We start from the raw sequence: 16009 nt of genomic DNA on the forward strand, positions 1-16009 counted from the left end.
ATTTTCTGTCTGAAAGTCTGAAGGAAGCCAATAGTTTTTTTTTCCAAAGAATTTAACATAATTTCCAAGGGTAAGTGCACCCAATCCATACTTTCTATTTGCTAAATAGATTGGCAGGTTTTTACATTGTTTAAAATATGCAAGATCTGTCTGACTACATGTTGAACTGGAAGAACAGGAATGTGCCGAGTGAGATTGCTGCCAAGTCTCATTCTGTCTTCAAACCACATTCAGACACAGCTACTGTCCATCTCTGCCCAAAGTATCATCCAGAAATAACAAGATGACTTACAAATGTGTTCTAAATGTAATTGTCCTTATAATCCCAACAATCAGAATGATGGTTGTTAAAAACACAGAGAGAAATGACACTTGTGAATACAATCAAAACATTTAATGTCTAGCTTTCACCAGCTGGCAATCAACTTTTCAGAATTAAATGATAATCTCATAATTTTTTTAAAAAAAAATCACATTAACATATTGCTCACAGCTGAGAGTTTTATAGGTATCAATATAATTATATGACATTTTTTTAAATTTAAAACATTCAGTAGGAAAAAAGAGATAAAACATAATAGGTAAAACATGGAAGGAGTCTTTTTATTTTTAAAAGAACCTTTATCTCACAGAAAACTTGTGTCTCACACTTAAATAAGGTAGTAATAGATTTAAAGCAGTCTTCTTCCAATTAGTTTGTAGATGCTTGGGATTGTAATTCCAATACCCCCCCCCCAACCATTGGGAATTCTAAATCATGGGTCTTTGACTTGATTCCAACATTTAGGTACAAAATAAGAATGAGCAAATTAAAGCAATATAATTTTAGCGAGAGCAATTAAAATATATTTGTACTTATAACTGCTGTGAAGAGTATCAGAGGACACTTCTTTATATCTTTTTTTCTTCCTTTTCCATTCTTCTTCAAATTTTCTTCTTTTCTTGCAATGTTTGCTTCTTTTTGACCTTTATGGGATTCGAACCTGGGCAGTTTACATACTAGGCAGTGATTTAACCACCAAGCCACAGGCTCTCCTCCCTGTTTGCCAGCTGAGTCAAGGGAGTATATGCAAGAAGTTAGATGCAGTAGCTACCACCAACTTTTAATACATGATATTTCAACACAACTACTTTACCAACACAACAAATCCTTACACTTTGGCATAGCTAAAAAAAAATTGAGTAAATTGGCAATGTGCTTATAGTGTGTGGTGGTGGTGGTGGTGGTGGTGGTGGTGTGTGTGTGTGTGTGTGTGTGTGTGTGTGTGTAGTAAGAGGCTGTCTTTCAGTTATCTAAGTTTCCCGTAAATATCAATTTTGCTTTCACAACCTGTTGTCCTTGAAACATCTATTCAGAAGGAAAGTCCTTGCAGGCCAGAAAGCTCTAGTTCTACTTCTGACAAAATCCCAAGGTTATATTCAAGCTGGTAATATGTACTAAATTATAGCAGATTGAATATCAATTTTATTTGGAATTGTGTGTGCGATTGTTGCCTTCCCTCCTCCACTTTTCCCAAATAAATTCATTTTTACATTAACTTGATTGTTGTCTTATGCAGAACTACATCCAATCTGAGAAAGCTCTGTCTCAAGGGTCTAATCCATCACTAAACATTTCTGTGTCCACCCTGTCAAAATCTCAGCCTCTCTCTGAAGCCTTGTCCCCATCTGCATCTTCTCAGCTAGATGCAGCAATTCTTGTCTTTTAATAAAAAAAGGGGATCAATCAGGCCAACCCAACTTCAATCAACATTCAATCAATCTCTGCCAGAAACAACTCTCAAGTACTTAGTCTGGAGAGAGTATGTATAGATGGATTGAGGCTCCCCACATGCAGAGCACTTTCAAGCACCAATAGCCTGACGCTTCATTTACCCTGTCCTTTTCTCCTTAAAAAAGGAAATTCTATGGTCACATAAAGATTATTGCATCCTGGCAAGCTTCATTGTCTGGGCTGTTGGGGAAAAGATGGAGTTCTGTCTTATTGAACAAAGTAGCAGAAGCTGCGCGTAGCTTCTGGACTACAAACTTGTGGCCTAGGGCAGAGGTCCCCAATCCCCAGTCTGTGGACTGATACCGGGCGGCAGCATGCCAGCAACCGGTCCACACAAACAAGCAAAGCCCCGTCTGCGGGATTCAGGCAGCAAACAAAACCACACAAAAAAAAATTTCTTCACGGAACCGGTCCCTGGTGCCCAAAAGGTTGGGGACTTTTGTCCTAGAAAAATGCACCAATAGCCAGTAGGACTTCCTACAGGCAAATAAAAGTCCCACTTGTTTTTCAATAGGATGACACATTGGCTCTTGTGGTGTAAACCCTGTAATTGTTAGCAATTAAAACAAGTAATTATAACTTGTCTATCTTAACAGATGTATAGGAAAGTATATATAATGTTCAGCTCATAGAACAGGACATTTTGTAATTTTATAAAAACAAAAGGGTTTGACACGTAATAAGCTTTACTGTACTTGCAAGCCCAGCCCTGAAAATAAAAGAATTGCAATAGTGGTGAAACGTTCACAGTGCCAAATGAAAGGAAAATCATCTCTAGGATTTTGTTCGTTTGCCAAATCACACTATACTGATGACTAGCAGATGCTTTAAATAATGACGGGTGGCTACTAGCATAACCAATCTCCTTACATGAGGATATACAATGCAGCTGACTGAACTGGAACACAGCCAGCGCTGACTATTTACAACTGGTTGTATTTGGATCTCCAAGAATAAGCTGTTTTGATGAATCAGAGCAAGACTGTTGATATACTTTTCTCTGCTCAAACTTTTTGTATTGGAATTGCCACCAAATCTACTGATCCTTCAATATTATTACTGGCAAATCACTGCATTCCCCTGCATTCTTATGAAATAATACATTTCCAGCCTGAGTTTACACAATTATTAGCTAAATTTAATATATTCTATCCAACTTTTCTTCCAACTCAGAACTCAAAGTAGCATGTATGGATTTCCAGACTTGCTTGCCTTCAGCCATATGGTTCTATGATGTTCCTTCACACCAACCCAACTCAATGTCCCTGAGATCTGTTGAGTGGCAATTCTCATAATACTGACTAGGAGTGATGAGAACCAACACCCAACAAATTTTGGCGGTACCAAATTGATGTTCTATTAAAATTTCTCATATGCAGTCATTTTATCACAAATACTTGCTCTAGATCAGGGGTAGGCAACCTTGGCTCTTTTATGACTCGTGGACTTCAACTCCCAGCATGGCTGGCTCAGGAATTCTGGGAGTTGAAGTCCACGAGTCATAAAAGAGCCAAGGTTGCCTACCCCTGCTCTAGATTATGTTCCCCCATTTGCAGCCTAAAGCTGTAACCTAGATTTCCCTAAAGTTTTTCATTATTAAACAATATTTAGATCAGGGCTCTTCAAACGTGGCCCTTTTCTGACTCGTGGACTTCAACTCCCAGAATTCCTCAAGTCATAAAAGGGCCAAGTTTGAAGACCCCGGATTTAGATATTCATTATCTTATTTATGTATTAGATTTATATTCCATTACCTTTATGTACAGAAACTTAAGGTAGCATACAATAGGTCTCTTCTCCTATTTTTCTCTGCAATAATCCTATGATGTAGATTGGCTTGTAAACCAACCCTTTGATAAAAGGATATAATAGGCTAATAATATTTAAGATCAGAATTCTGCTGAAGGAGTGCTGTGATTAGAACGCAGTACTGCAGGCAAAATTCTGCCAACTGCCAGGAGTTCAATCCTGACCAGCTTAAGGTTAACTCAGCCTTTCATCCTTCCGGGGTCATTAAAATGAGGACCCAGAGTGTTGGGGGCAATATGCTGATGTTGTAAACCACTCAGAGTGTGCTGTAAAATACTATGGAGCACTATATAAGTCTACATACTATTGCTACAATTCTTTAGGAAATGAACATATTTCTGAATCAGAGAATGCTATATCATTTGTCATTTTGACAGCTAATAGCTGTTTTCCTCGCCCTGTCTGCCTTAGCATTGCTAGATTTAATTGAGCATCTTTTTTCTGGAAATTTCCTTTAATAGTAGCAATATAGTCCAAGGTTACTTAATAAATTTTGTAGCCAACTTTTATTTATTTCTCTAAGAAATTTTATGTGGCTGCCAACTCATTCTCAGTGACTCTGGATGGCTTACAAAAATAGAGATTGGAACATGTACTAGCCTAGCACACTAATTCTCATATAGGAAATCTGCAAATCTGTAAATATGGTGTAGTACAGCCACAAAAACTTTAAGCAATTGGCCTTAGTTTTCAATGTTCCATATTAAAAATTGATCTGCAACTTAAGATCAACTCAACTATCCTAGGAGATATCAGCGGGAGGGAAATATTGGGGCTGAATGTGGGAAGCCTTGATTTAATCTTTGATGAGGCATCCACTTTACCACATATTTTAATATGTAATTATTCTGCATGTCTGAAATATATCATTAAGGAAAATAAGTTACAATATCAAATAATATTTAACATTATTTTATTATATTTGAATCCGCCTTTACTCCAATAGTAATAATGATGATCCCATAACCTTTTTGCATTAAATCATTAAATCACTCCCTCTTTTATCTTCACAACAATTTCATGAAATAAGTGAAGTTGAATCAGTCCAGGATTACTAAATAAATTACACAACCAACTAGAGATTGGAACACGTCCTAGCCTAACACACTAATTCTTCTGTGGGAAATACAAATCTGTAACGTTCCATATGGTTTTACATATTTTCACAGTAATTAATTTTACATTTTTTCACGGTAATTAAAAGACAATGGCAACTTCCCAATTTAGCATGGGATGTGGGCATGATAGGTAATTTTAGTATCTGCTAATTATGACACTGATCTGCAAAAAAAAATCTTTGCCTGGTGTTTAAGCCCCCATGTCTTCTTTTTTTTAAGTTATCTCAACATTTTAGTGCAAATGAAGTTTGAAGATCCTGAAATTATAGATCTGCACTTCTTTTTTTTATTCTTTTCTTATTATTATTTATTTATTGAAATTTTTTGCAATTTTACAATAAAATAATCTCCCTCTCCCACCCCCCCAGCCCCCCATCACCCTCCCTCCTCCTTCCCAGAGCTGAATACAGGGTTAATAAAAACTAGAAAAAACCTTACCACTTAAATAGACATCAAACAATTATAAATACATTCAAAGAAGAAAATTTTGAATACTTTAACTCCAATATATAAAAACAAAACAAAACAAGAGTTCTAATCATTACCTTAAATATAAATTATTCAAAAGCTAAATAATACTTTCTAATCTCATATTTGAGCTGTATAAAATTCACCCATTTTTCCACACCATAAAATATTTCTCTTGCGATTGATCTTTCAAATAAGCCGAAATTTTTGCCATTTCAGATAAATGAGAAACTTTAAGAATCCATTCCTCTAAAGTAGGCAAAAACTTCTTCTTCCAGTATTGCTCTATCAGCAGCCTTGCCGCCGTAATTAAATTCAGCATTAAAATAATTTCTTTATCATCACAATCAACAATAATGCCTAAATTGTGGTGTGAATTTTATCCTTCTATTAAAATTTTTTTGAATATTCCACCAAATCTTAATCCAAAAAACCTTTATATTTTTACATGACTACCTAATATGATAGTATGTTGCATCCAAACAACCACATCTCCAACATTTAGGCTGCAGATTTGAATACATACGTGACATCTTTTATGGATCAAGGTGCCATCTATAAAACATTTTGTAAAAATTTTCTCGTAAATTTTGAGCTTGCGTAAATTTAACATTCCTCACCCAAATTATCTCCCATGTATCTAATAAAATCGGCTCTTCAAAATTTTGAGCCCATTTAACCATACAATCTTTAACTAATTCTGTTTCTGAATCCAATTCCACTAAAACACCATAAATTCTTTTTATATGAGTTCGACTTTGATCTTTAATTTGAAACAGATCTGCACTTCTTTATATTGTTTACTAGACACTTTTGAGGTAATATCTGTGCAATCCTTATTTATCTATGTAAAATTATGTATGTGTGTGTGTAATTTTAATTACAATACTAAAATCTAATAAAGACTAAAATGGAAATTGTATAGGAAAAAAAATGAAAAGTGTAAAAGATTTAAAACAGAATAAGTCCATTAACTGATACCAGAAATAACAGCATCTTATTTTAACCTCAATAAAATAAACTAACCTTATATTCCTTCCTTGTAGTGGCGCAGTGGTTAGAATGCAGTATTGCAGGCTAATTCTGCTGACTGACAGGATTTCGATTCTCACCGGCTCAAGGTTGACTCAGCCTGCCATCCTTCTGAGGTCAATAAAATGAGGACTCAGAGTGTTGGGGGTCATATGCTGACTCTGTAATCTACTTAGAGAGGGCTTTAAAGCACTATAAAACTGTATATAAGTCTTAAGTACTATTGCTATTTTACTTCTAACATTCTTAATGGTTAAAGTGCTGGCCTAGAAACAAGGAGACTGAGGGTTCTAGTTCCACATGAAAGGCAGATGGAGGACTTTGGGTCAGTCACTCTCTCCCTGTCCAACTCACCTCACAGTGTTGTTGTTGTGAAAATAGGAGGAAGTGTGAAGAAGTATTAAGTATGTTTGCTGCCTTCAGTTACTTATAAAAGCAGGATGTAAATCAATAAATAAAATTTTTTAATTCATTCAAATAATGTTATAGAATATTATTTCTTTTCATTTCTTCTTTATCCCTTTTCACAAAGCTCATCAAAGCTTTAAGAAGCCTCTTTTGTAAATCAGAAAGAATTATCCAGGCCACTCTTCGTTTATTACCTCTATTTCCCTTTTGATTTTTAAAACATAAACTAGTTCCTTTTGCATTTCTAGTGCAACATCCTTCTCCATCTTATTTTTATAACCTGCCATTTGTAGATCCATTTTCAATGCCTTCTCTGTCCTGTCAAATAGAACTTGTTTCTCATTCGTCATTTTTTCCATATTTTTTCTTGACACAGTCTATCCATAGAAGCAAACATTGCTGTTGAAATTATTGATACTATTTCAAAAGTGTTCTTCAATATTTCCAGTGATAAAGTATTCTGCCTCATTTTATACATCCAATTAGTGGTTAATCAGGCTTATGTATTTTTCTTCTTTCAATAAATCTTTAGTCTCTTTTAGTGTCCAGTTTTTAAAATTACGTACCTTTATTTTGTCTTGGAAAAAATCCAAACAAAACTATTTCCCATGGGAATAATTTTTTATAATTAATTCCAAACTCGCTCTGAATAAGGCGTCTTCCGCATTGGCCTTCAAGGACACTTACAACAATTAAGCACCATATTCCTCTTAGCTTGTATATCTGCATAATTTATATTAATGTAATTACTACTTTAGCTTCAGATATTTTAGCAAGAGACTCATACATGAAAAGTGTTTCCTTCAATGATATTTTCCAGATAGATCAAAACTTTTTCTAGAGCATTAAAGAAACCAGGCTCAGTAGAGAGAAGAAGACTTTAGGACAGTGGTGGCGATCCTATGTCATGCATGCCAGAGGTGGCACTCAGAGCCCTCTCTGTGGGCACGTGTGCCATCACCCCAGTCCCGCCTCCCCCTGTGGCCGCCTCCTCAACAGCAGCCCCCTTGAGGAGAGTTGCCCCCAGACGCAGCCTGCACAGAGCAGCACAGCCAAGGACATGGCAGCTGGGCAGCGGAGACAAGACTCTGCCCTCATGTCCCGTTGCATGCAGATGTTGCTATGGGGTGCGGGTGGGGGGCATGGCTGCCATGGTGCTGCTGGGCCACCTGGGCAATCTGCTGAGGCGGGCCATGGAGATGGTAGGTGGCCCTGCAGGTGGGTGGGGTGGGGGTGGGGCTGGTCAGGGGCACAGCAGGGGATGGGTGGGCAGTTTTGGGGCACTCGGTCTCTAAAAGGTTCGCCATCACTGCTTAGGACATGGGTGTCCAATCTTTTGGCTTACTTGGGCCACATTGAGTGAAGAGGAATTGTCTTGAGTTGCATATAACTTTATATACATAAAGTTATATACTGTAGTTAATGTATATAAATAAGAAACTTTCTTTTTTAATGATTTTCTGAATCCATATTACTAGCTGTCTAGGGCAGCATGTGTCCTGTGAGCAAAGTTCTACATTTGGTACATAACACAGCACTGATATTATAGTTCTTAACTATTTGGATAAAGTCATCTACAGAGTTTGTATATGCCTAACTAAGAGACATATAATAGCTGAACTTTGCCATTTGCCTAAATACTCTTAGTGTCATTGGATATTTGTATTATAAGTTATCACAAATATGTAGGAATAGATGACACTGAAACCTAAACAGCAATGGCTTCCAGTCATTAAAAAAAAATTAAGAATAGCCATTGTACTTCTCTTTGTCAATCTCAGGTTTGTATTCCAATGGTTTATTGCAGAAATCTATGGTAGAGAAAATGACCTCTAAAGATTTAATAACCTTAATCTGCTCTACTGAACTCACATAATTATTTTAATGAAAACTATAACCTTCATCTTATTACAACGTATTTGGAGTTTCTATTTTGTACAGTACGAAATGCTCTCATGACTGTCCTCAGTTTTGCAAATATAGCAAAAAGAAACAATTTGCTGAAAACTACAAGAATATAGTTTTCTATATGACTACCCTAGAGGAGCAGACTGCAAGGTAGTCTTGGTTACCGCTGAGTTGATATATATTGAATAAAAGGGAGGCAAGTATAGATCCCTATTTGACTGCTCTTGGTGTAGCTGCATCACCACCCAGTTGTCTCAAAGAATTGCATCTTTCTTAGAGGTAAATATTGTCATATGTTAAAGAAACCTCTATCCTCAGAAAAGAGTTTTTAAGTTTATCCCTTGGGTTAGTCTCAAAAGCAACAAATAACCCATCCTTGAGTTTAGCAGTATTTTTTTTTCTATTTAATAAAGTAATTTAAAAACATTGGTCACAAGTTGATCATCTGCTCAAAATCCTGCCTGCTCATAAAAAATTAGAACATTTGCACAATCCAGTCCAGTATGAAGAGAACTAGCACATATCTTGCTAATTGAATTTAGGGGATACTGGATATTAATTGACTAGATTAAGCTTTAATCTCTTCTTAGAAGCAAGGATTGCAATGTAGGTCATCCAGTCTGGGGATGTAAAGAAGACAGCTGAAATTGGGCCCCACATCCAGCATTTATTTTTATCATCTCTGGAATATTTAATCTCCTCCTCCCACACACACACACACACACACACACACCACAGAGAGAGAGAGAGAGAGAGAGGGAGAGAGAGAGAGAGAGAGAGAGAGCTTTCCCGTTTGTAATGGAGTAGCCAGCTTGTCTTCTGAGGAAGTAATTCTTGACTAGACAGATAACATGTTTAAGAGAAGTTGTCAAAAGATCAAATTTGGCTGTACAGAAGCAGTGTGAATAATTGGCCAGCTTTTAAGATACCTGCACTTTTTCAAATTTTGGATTTCAATCTCATCAATCCCAGCCTACAGTGCAAGTAACTATGAGAACTGTAGTTCAAAGCATCAAACAAACACAAGTTTGCCAAGTTGTAATATTCAGATGGCGGCTAATTTACACATAATCTGGTTTAATATGAATTTCAAATAATAAGAAATGGCCTATTAGAATTTCTGTTTGTAATAAATGCAAATAACAATTCAACAAAAGAATAAAACAGAGCCACAGTGACAGATATATTACCCACCTGATCCTCTGAAAATGCTGATATTAAAACAAGATGATGCAAGGTTGCTAATTCCTTCCTTCCTCAGTTCATCAAGCAGCATTCTTCTTTCACCCTTTTCCTCCTGTGAACAGTAAGTAATGTTTAAGATATTTTCAAAATCATTTGTAACAATAAATCCTAGATTTATAGTCTGAGTTTCATGGTGGAGCCTTAATGACTGTGAACTGAATTCAGTAATAACTAGAATTTCTAAGTAGCCTGGATTTAACTGCTGTACAAATTCAGATACAATTATTTTATTTACTTCAAATATTTACACCCCACTCTTCAACTTCATATGAGAGCCACGTATATGTAAGTATAGGCAAAATATAATAACTAGGTACCAATATAATATTATAAGGTTTCAGTCAAATACATTTACCAGAAAGAAAGCCTCATTTGGAGGCAGAAGGACTTGCTTCTGGAGGAAAAAAAACGTATAACATCATACTCCAAGTTCATTGTGAATAAAATAACTGAATAGTATAGGACAGCATGGATAAAATCAAGTACAGCAGTACCGCTGGCACCAGACCTTTGTTCTCCAAAATGACTTATTAGCTTCAAATGCTGTCTATTCCCATGCAAGTTATATCACTGGATATGTCAATCAGTTTTGCTTAGTCTGCAACCATCTAAATCTTTTCTCAGCCAATAAAGCAACTATATAGCCACACATCTGAAGAAAGCCAATTAGGGAAGATCAACATAGACAGCTCTGTGGTTGATTATCCTATAGCAGGCATGTCAAACTACCGGCCCACAGGCCAGATACGTCACACCAAAACCGCGCCCATCCCATTGCCGGCAATGGGAAAAAAGTCGCAATATATCATGCAACGTCATGTGATATCATGGATTTGACATGCCTGTCCTATAGGCTACTCAAAGAAATCCATCTCAACTATCAGGGAAGATCTAGGTTATTTCACAAAATTGAAGAAGTTGTGACCTCCACATCCTACAGAGCGAAGAATGAGTTGTAGTTCAGCAACAAGTAGGGGATCTGGTTTGTGACTCCTGGTTTTAGAAGGAAATTTGGACATATGTAGGCTTACTCTTCCAGCCTCACCTCCCAAAAACCTTAGCCCATGGCTTTTATTCCCAGTGAAGCAGAACAGGCCAAGGCTAAAGGATCTACAGCAGTGATGGCGAATCTTTTAGAGACCGAGTGCCCAAACTGCAACCAAAAACCCACTTATTTATTGTCGGGTGCGAGGTGGGCGTGGCTGTGGTGGTCATGGCAGATTGGGTGGGAGTGGCCAAGGTAGGCGTGATCACCTCGATGTTGCTCGTGGGAGAGACACCTGTGGGGGCTGTGCAGGGTTGGGGGAGATCCAGGGGGTCTCTGGCAGGTGGGGCGGTGGGCAGGAGGATCGTCCTGCGGGGTGAGGCAAGGCAAAGCGAGGCAGGGCAGGGGTGCCATTGTCACAGGGCAAGGTGTGGCAGGGGCAGGGGCGGCTGCTGCCTGACACCATCGATCTCTGCAAACAGGCCAGTGAGCACATGGGTGCTGGGATGCATTCAGCCATATGGGACCTCGGCGAGTTAGCGGGTGGCTGGTTGAAGAGGGATGGTTGCCATCTCCAGGCCATGGCCTGTGCGCCCACAGAGAGGGCTCTGAGTGCCGCCTTTGGCACACGTGCCATAGGTTTGCCACCACTGATCTACAGGATAGAAGGCCAGCTGTCTGCTTTTCCTAATCAACACAATGCTACGTCCTCAACCAGTATTGGTCATCAATAATTCCTTAATGTCATCCTCCTCCCACTGCAACCTCATTTGAAATGCACCACATGCTTTTGTTTTCCAGCTTCAGTTCAAAGCCAATGTGTTCCAGTTGCCTTGAGACCTTCAGAGCAGATGGTCTTCAATGTTTTATTCCATTCTAGTAGAGCCCCAGCTCCAATTGTCTGCGGTACCTAGTGCTCTTTCTTGTCTTTAGTGACTAGGCAGTGTCCCGTGAAGCCATTTCATGTTGGGCTGCCAGGACGCTATGTTCCCTGCTGATCAGCAGTTGTTGTTTTTTAATCTTGCAGTTCATCCAACAATGGCCTGTTAAATCAATGAACCATCCTCCACCTAGAGATTTCTGCTTGACTCAACCCTTACTTCTCCTAGTTGGCACCTGTGGCTGTTCCAGCTGCTCAAGCTGACGAAGCATACTTCCTTTGTTTTCCCACGGTGCTGTAATGCTTCCCTTCTCCTTCCTTTACTTTTAAAACGTATTTAAGGAATCTTGCTATTTTGTTTCCATGAAGCTAATCTATCAGGGTTTTGTTTTTTCTTACTGAATAATAAAAATGAAGGAACAACCTGTTTACGTTGAACAGTGTAGCACCACAACCACAATACTATAGTAAGGGGGAGGGGGAGAAAAAGAAAGAGTCTGATTTAATGTCTATGAAGATTCTCAGTCATCCAGGTCAGGTCAGTTCTGAACTGAAGAAGCTTCTTGGATGAGAAGCAAAACATCTTCAAGGAAAAACAAAGTCCAGTTGCCTTTTGAAAAAGCACCCCTGGGTCTGATTTAGTGTCAGAGGAGATAATGATGGTACATAAAAGGCATCAGTGTACCCAGATATCTGGAAAAGCAAAGGAATGGCACAGTGACTAGTGAGAAGGGAACAATCCCTATAAGGAAAAGGCAAGCATTGATTGACAGGTCTGGGCAGGAGAAAGCCACTCAAGCCACTTGTCTTCTCTGCACAGATGGGAATAGCAAGAAGCAGAGGAACAGTCAGAGTTATAGTGGCCATAATTCAGATTAACTACCAGCCCAGTCTTGCTACCATCCCATTGCAATCTGGACTGGAATTTCTGAAGCAGCCTGGGAAACAAGCTGCTTAAGCAGCAGTGCATGAAGGTTTCTGCATCTTTATTAAATTTAACTCTCCTGACCCCTAGTGGTTAGTTCTTTTGTTTCAGCTCCTGCATTGTTGTGCACTTTCCAGCAGTGCCAACTTGTAGGGTACTCCTCATAACACGCTGATTTCCAAATACCTGTGTCAAATTTGCTGCACTACAGATTTTCTGAAATAACCCATTTGGTATCCATCCTCTAAGGCTGGTATTTTGGGGAGACACTGTACCAAACCTTATGCAAACTTTAGTTGACACTTGTCATACAAATGCAGAACGTTGGGCAAATTCTTGTTAAATTAACCTATAATGCAAAGACAGCCACAGTTCAAATCTGAGTCTATTAACCTTACAACTGAAACCCAGAGTCTCTGCATCTTTGCAACCTTACCAGCCAACTCTACCGTTTGGCCAACTACATAAACTGCATATGATATGACTCTTGCGCTAATTCATTTTTCACGGCTACATTTTTGCAGACAGAAAGAGGTATTTGTTTTTCTTTTTTGTTTCACAGGCCAAAATACCTTGACTATCCCTGAATACCACATAGCTAAATTTGAAAGCAGGGCAACAGTTGCTGTTCTACTACAGAAAGCAAAACATCAGACTTGACCCAAAGATTTTTCATCCATAGGAAGTTTGTGTCTGAGATCATCCCCACCCATCCCACAATGTATTCTTCTACATGGACAAATTCATTTATTTGAATCCCAGAATAGATACATTTGAATTATCCATCCTTCTCAAAAAAAAAAAAACCTTGAACCAGTTTGAAATATTCTAAACCGAACTGCAAGTCAAGTCATGCCATCCCTTCACCCTAGTGTCTCCACTTGGCTGAGGTGTGCCAAACTGTAAATATTATGAAAGGAAAAATGATTCCAAAATACACATTGCACTGATCAAGCTTACTGAATTAGTTTGATTTTAATCCATTTGAGCTTTTTAATCTGGCTCTCCACCATATCTTTCCATTAGAGTGCAGTAAAGCATTGGGAGGAGACAGTAAGGACTGTGGCCTCAAGGGATGGCATGCCGCCACCATCACCATCTCCTTTTGTTGTAGCGCTGCATTTCTTCTTCAAGGAAGGGAAGACATGGCACATGAGTCTTCCTTCCCCCAAGTTGGAATATATATTATTTCATATATTAGCTCCCCTTATATTATCTCAACTGCCTGTATACTTCTAATCTATTAGATAATAGTTTTCCAAAGGGACTATCACTAATTCCATTTCCAGTCCTCCAAAAATCATATAAATCAGAGTTCTGCTGAAAAGGGAAGCAGGATGAGAGAGTGGCAAGGGAGGCCAGAGGAAAGTTGAGAATGTTGTGTCAAGACAAAATGGTAGTCATGGCCATGCAATCTAAGCTCCCTCCCCCCCCCCATTTCTATGTGTACAAAAGGATGTTTTTCTCAAAGACTGGAAAATGTCTATGCATTTTTTGTGGAAAGAAGAAAAAAAGTAAGTGGTGATTTATGGATTTGAAGATTAAAAAAGGCATGGATTAAATCAGGGACTGAAGCAAATTATGTAACAGACAGTGAGATGGGCAGAAAATAAATTTAATAAATAAATAATTACAATTATATTGTGCCCTTCTTCCTTCTTAGATTTATTTATCTGTTGAAAAGAAGGCCAAAAAACTTCAAAGTGAAGGAGAAGTGAAATTGCAGCTCACCAGAGTGGAAATAATAATAAAGAAATTTAGGAGCTGGAGGTGTGAATCCAACGCCATTGACTGTTCTATATCTCATCACCTACTGACCACAAAGGGTAAAATACAACACAGATCTATTCTTTGTCCTTCTTTCTCCATTATTCTCTCTGTAAGAGATCACTAATACTGTGTTTCTCTGAAAGTAAAACCTACCCTGAAAATAAACCCTAGCTTGATTGGGGGGGCTAATATAAACCCTACCCCAAAATAAGCCCTAGTTTGGGAGCAAGGCACATGCCTAAAAATCAAGCAAGGGTGGGGGTGGAGCTTGCCATTGCAGCCAGGCCTCCCATAAATCGACTCTTACCCTGCTGGCTCACTTCTTCTGCGGCCGAAGGAGCAGCTTCCTTCTGCAGCTGAGAATGGAGCTTGGGCCTGCATTTCACAGTCAGAGGCCTTTCCGGAAGGCCTGTGCAGCCAAGCTATGGATTCAATCTGTAGCTCAGTTCTCGGCTGTACAGGCCTTCCGGAAAGGCCTCTGACTGCAAAATGAAGGCCGAGCTCCATTCTCAGTTGCAGAACGAAGCTGCTCCTTTGGCCGCAGAAGAAGCGGGCCAGCTGGGCAGGGCTATCGGTGCCGCCGCTGCCAGGTGAGTGGAAAAGATACCACCACCACTCCCGAAAATAAGACCTGATGTCTCTTTTGGAGGTAATTTTTTTTTTTTAAAAAAAAATAAGACCGGGTCTTCTTTTCGGGGAATGGTGGTATCATATCACCTCTCTCTACCTTTTTTCACCCCAAGAATACATGCTTGGAGTACATACTCTTGAAACCTCTTCTTGGTAGGGATGTAGCAAATCAAGTGCTAGGCTTTGCTTATCCTTTTAATATTCTGTTATGGTTATATATGGTTATGGTTATACTTCACTATTGGTTTTTCAGGATAGGTTTTTGCTGTTAGGAATGCTTACACACCCACACAAACTGGTTTAACTTCTTACACAACTAAGGTTGCATATAAGCAAACCAGGCCACTGTTCCATTGCCATCCATTCCGTCTCTACAGTGTCGCGTGGCTCCTTTAAAAACTGTATGAAAGAATTTGTTACAGTATATTTGCTAAACCTAATCTATTCAAAGTTCAGGAGGTTAACTCCCTTTTGCACCTGATTAAATAGCTGGCAGGGGCTCTTTCCCAGTTGCATCTGATTACATCAAGGAATGAAGCAAAAATTTTCTTCATGCAAAACAAATGCTTTATTCCTGTGCTACGAACTCTGAACTGAAGAGAAGATTTAGGCTCCAAAAATAATAAGCTCGGAAAACTCAACTCTTGTTGCATTAAGAACTATTTGAAGGGAACACTGAGAATAAAATCAAAAAGGATCAATGTGTGGCTAGTATCAAGGAACAGAGATGACACATGCAATTTCAGATTTGCAATTCTAAGCATATTGTCCTATCTGAGCAGTCTTCCTCAACTGCAAATAATGGTCACAAAAGACAGCTATGCTGTAGTAAGTTGAAGATTTCACCAGGGAGAAAATGCCAATCAGCACAGTAGAACTAGTTATTTTCATTGAGCATGCATAGGAAAATCTGCACACTTACAGGCAGATCTGCGAGATGACCTTATATGTTGTTGGTGTTCTGCACAGCTTGTTCCCAGGATATTTTATTTATCAAGGGCCTATAATTTGCTATTTTGAAGAAAGTCTGGTGACTCTACAGCAATACCCAAGCTGA

At 38.6% G+C, this 16009-nt stretch overlaps 1 long non-coding RNA gene across 5 annotated transcripts in view; it reads left to right on the forward strand.

The window, feature by feature from the left end:
• LOC120312278 overlaps nucleotides 1-16009 on the forward strand; it is a 76339-nt gene that overhangs the window by 40786 nt on the left and 19544 nt on the right. For 2 of the 5 annotated variants that reach the window (XR_005557839.1, XR_005557837.1), the window contains exon 4: nucleotides 14216-14378. The exons of the other annotated variants lie outside the window; for them this stretch is intronic. This is a non-coding gene — a long non-coding RNA (uncharacterized LOC120312278). The remainder of the gene's footprint in view (nucleotides 1-14215; nucleotides 14379-16009) is intronic. 5 annotated transcript variants of the gene reach the window in all.

The sequence above is a fragment of the Crotalus tigris genome, unplaced genomic scaffold (genome assembly GCF_016545835.1).
Source record: "Crotalus tigris isolate CLP2741 ecotype Arizona unplaced genomic scaffold, ASM1654583v1 scf7180000018477.2129921, whole genome shotgun sequence".
NCBI classification, from domain to species: domain Eukaryota; kingdom Metazoa; phylum Chordata; class Lepidosauria; order Squamata; family Viperidae; genus Crotalus; species Crotalus tigris.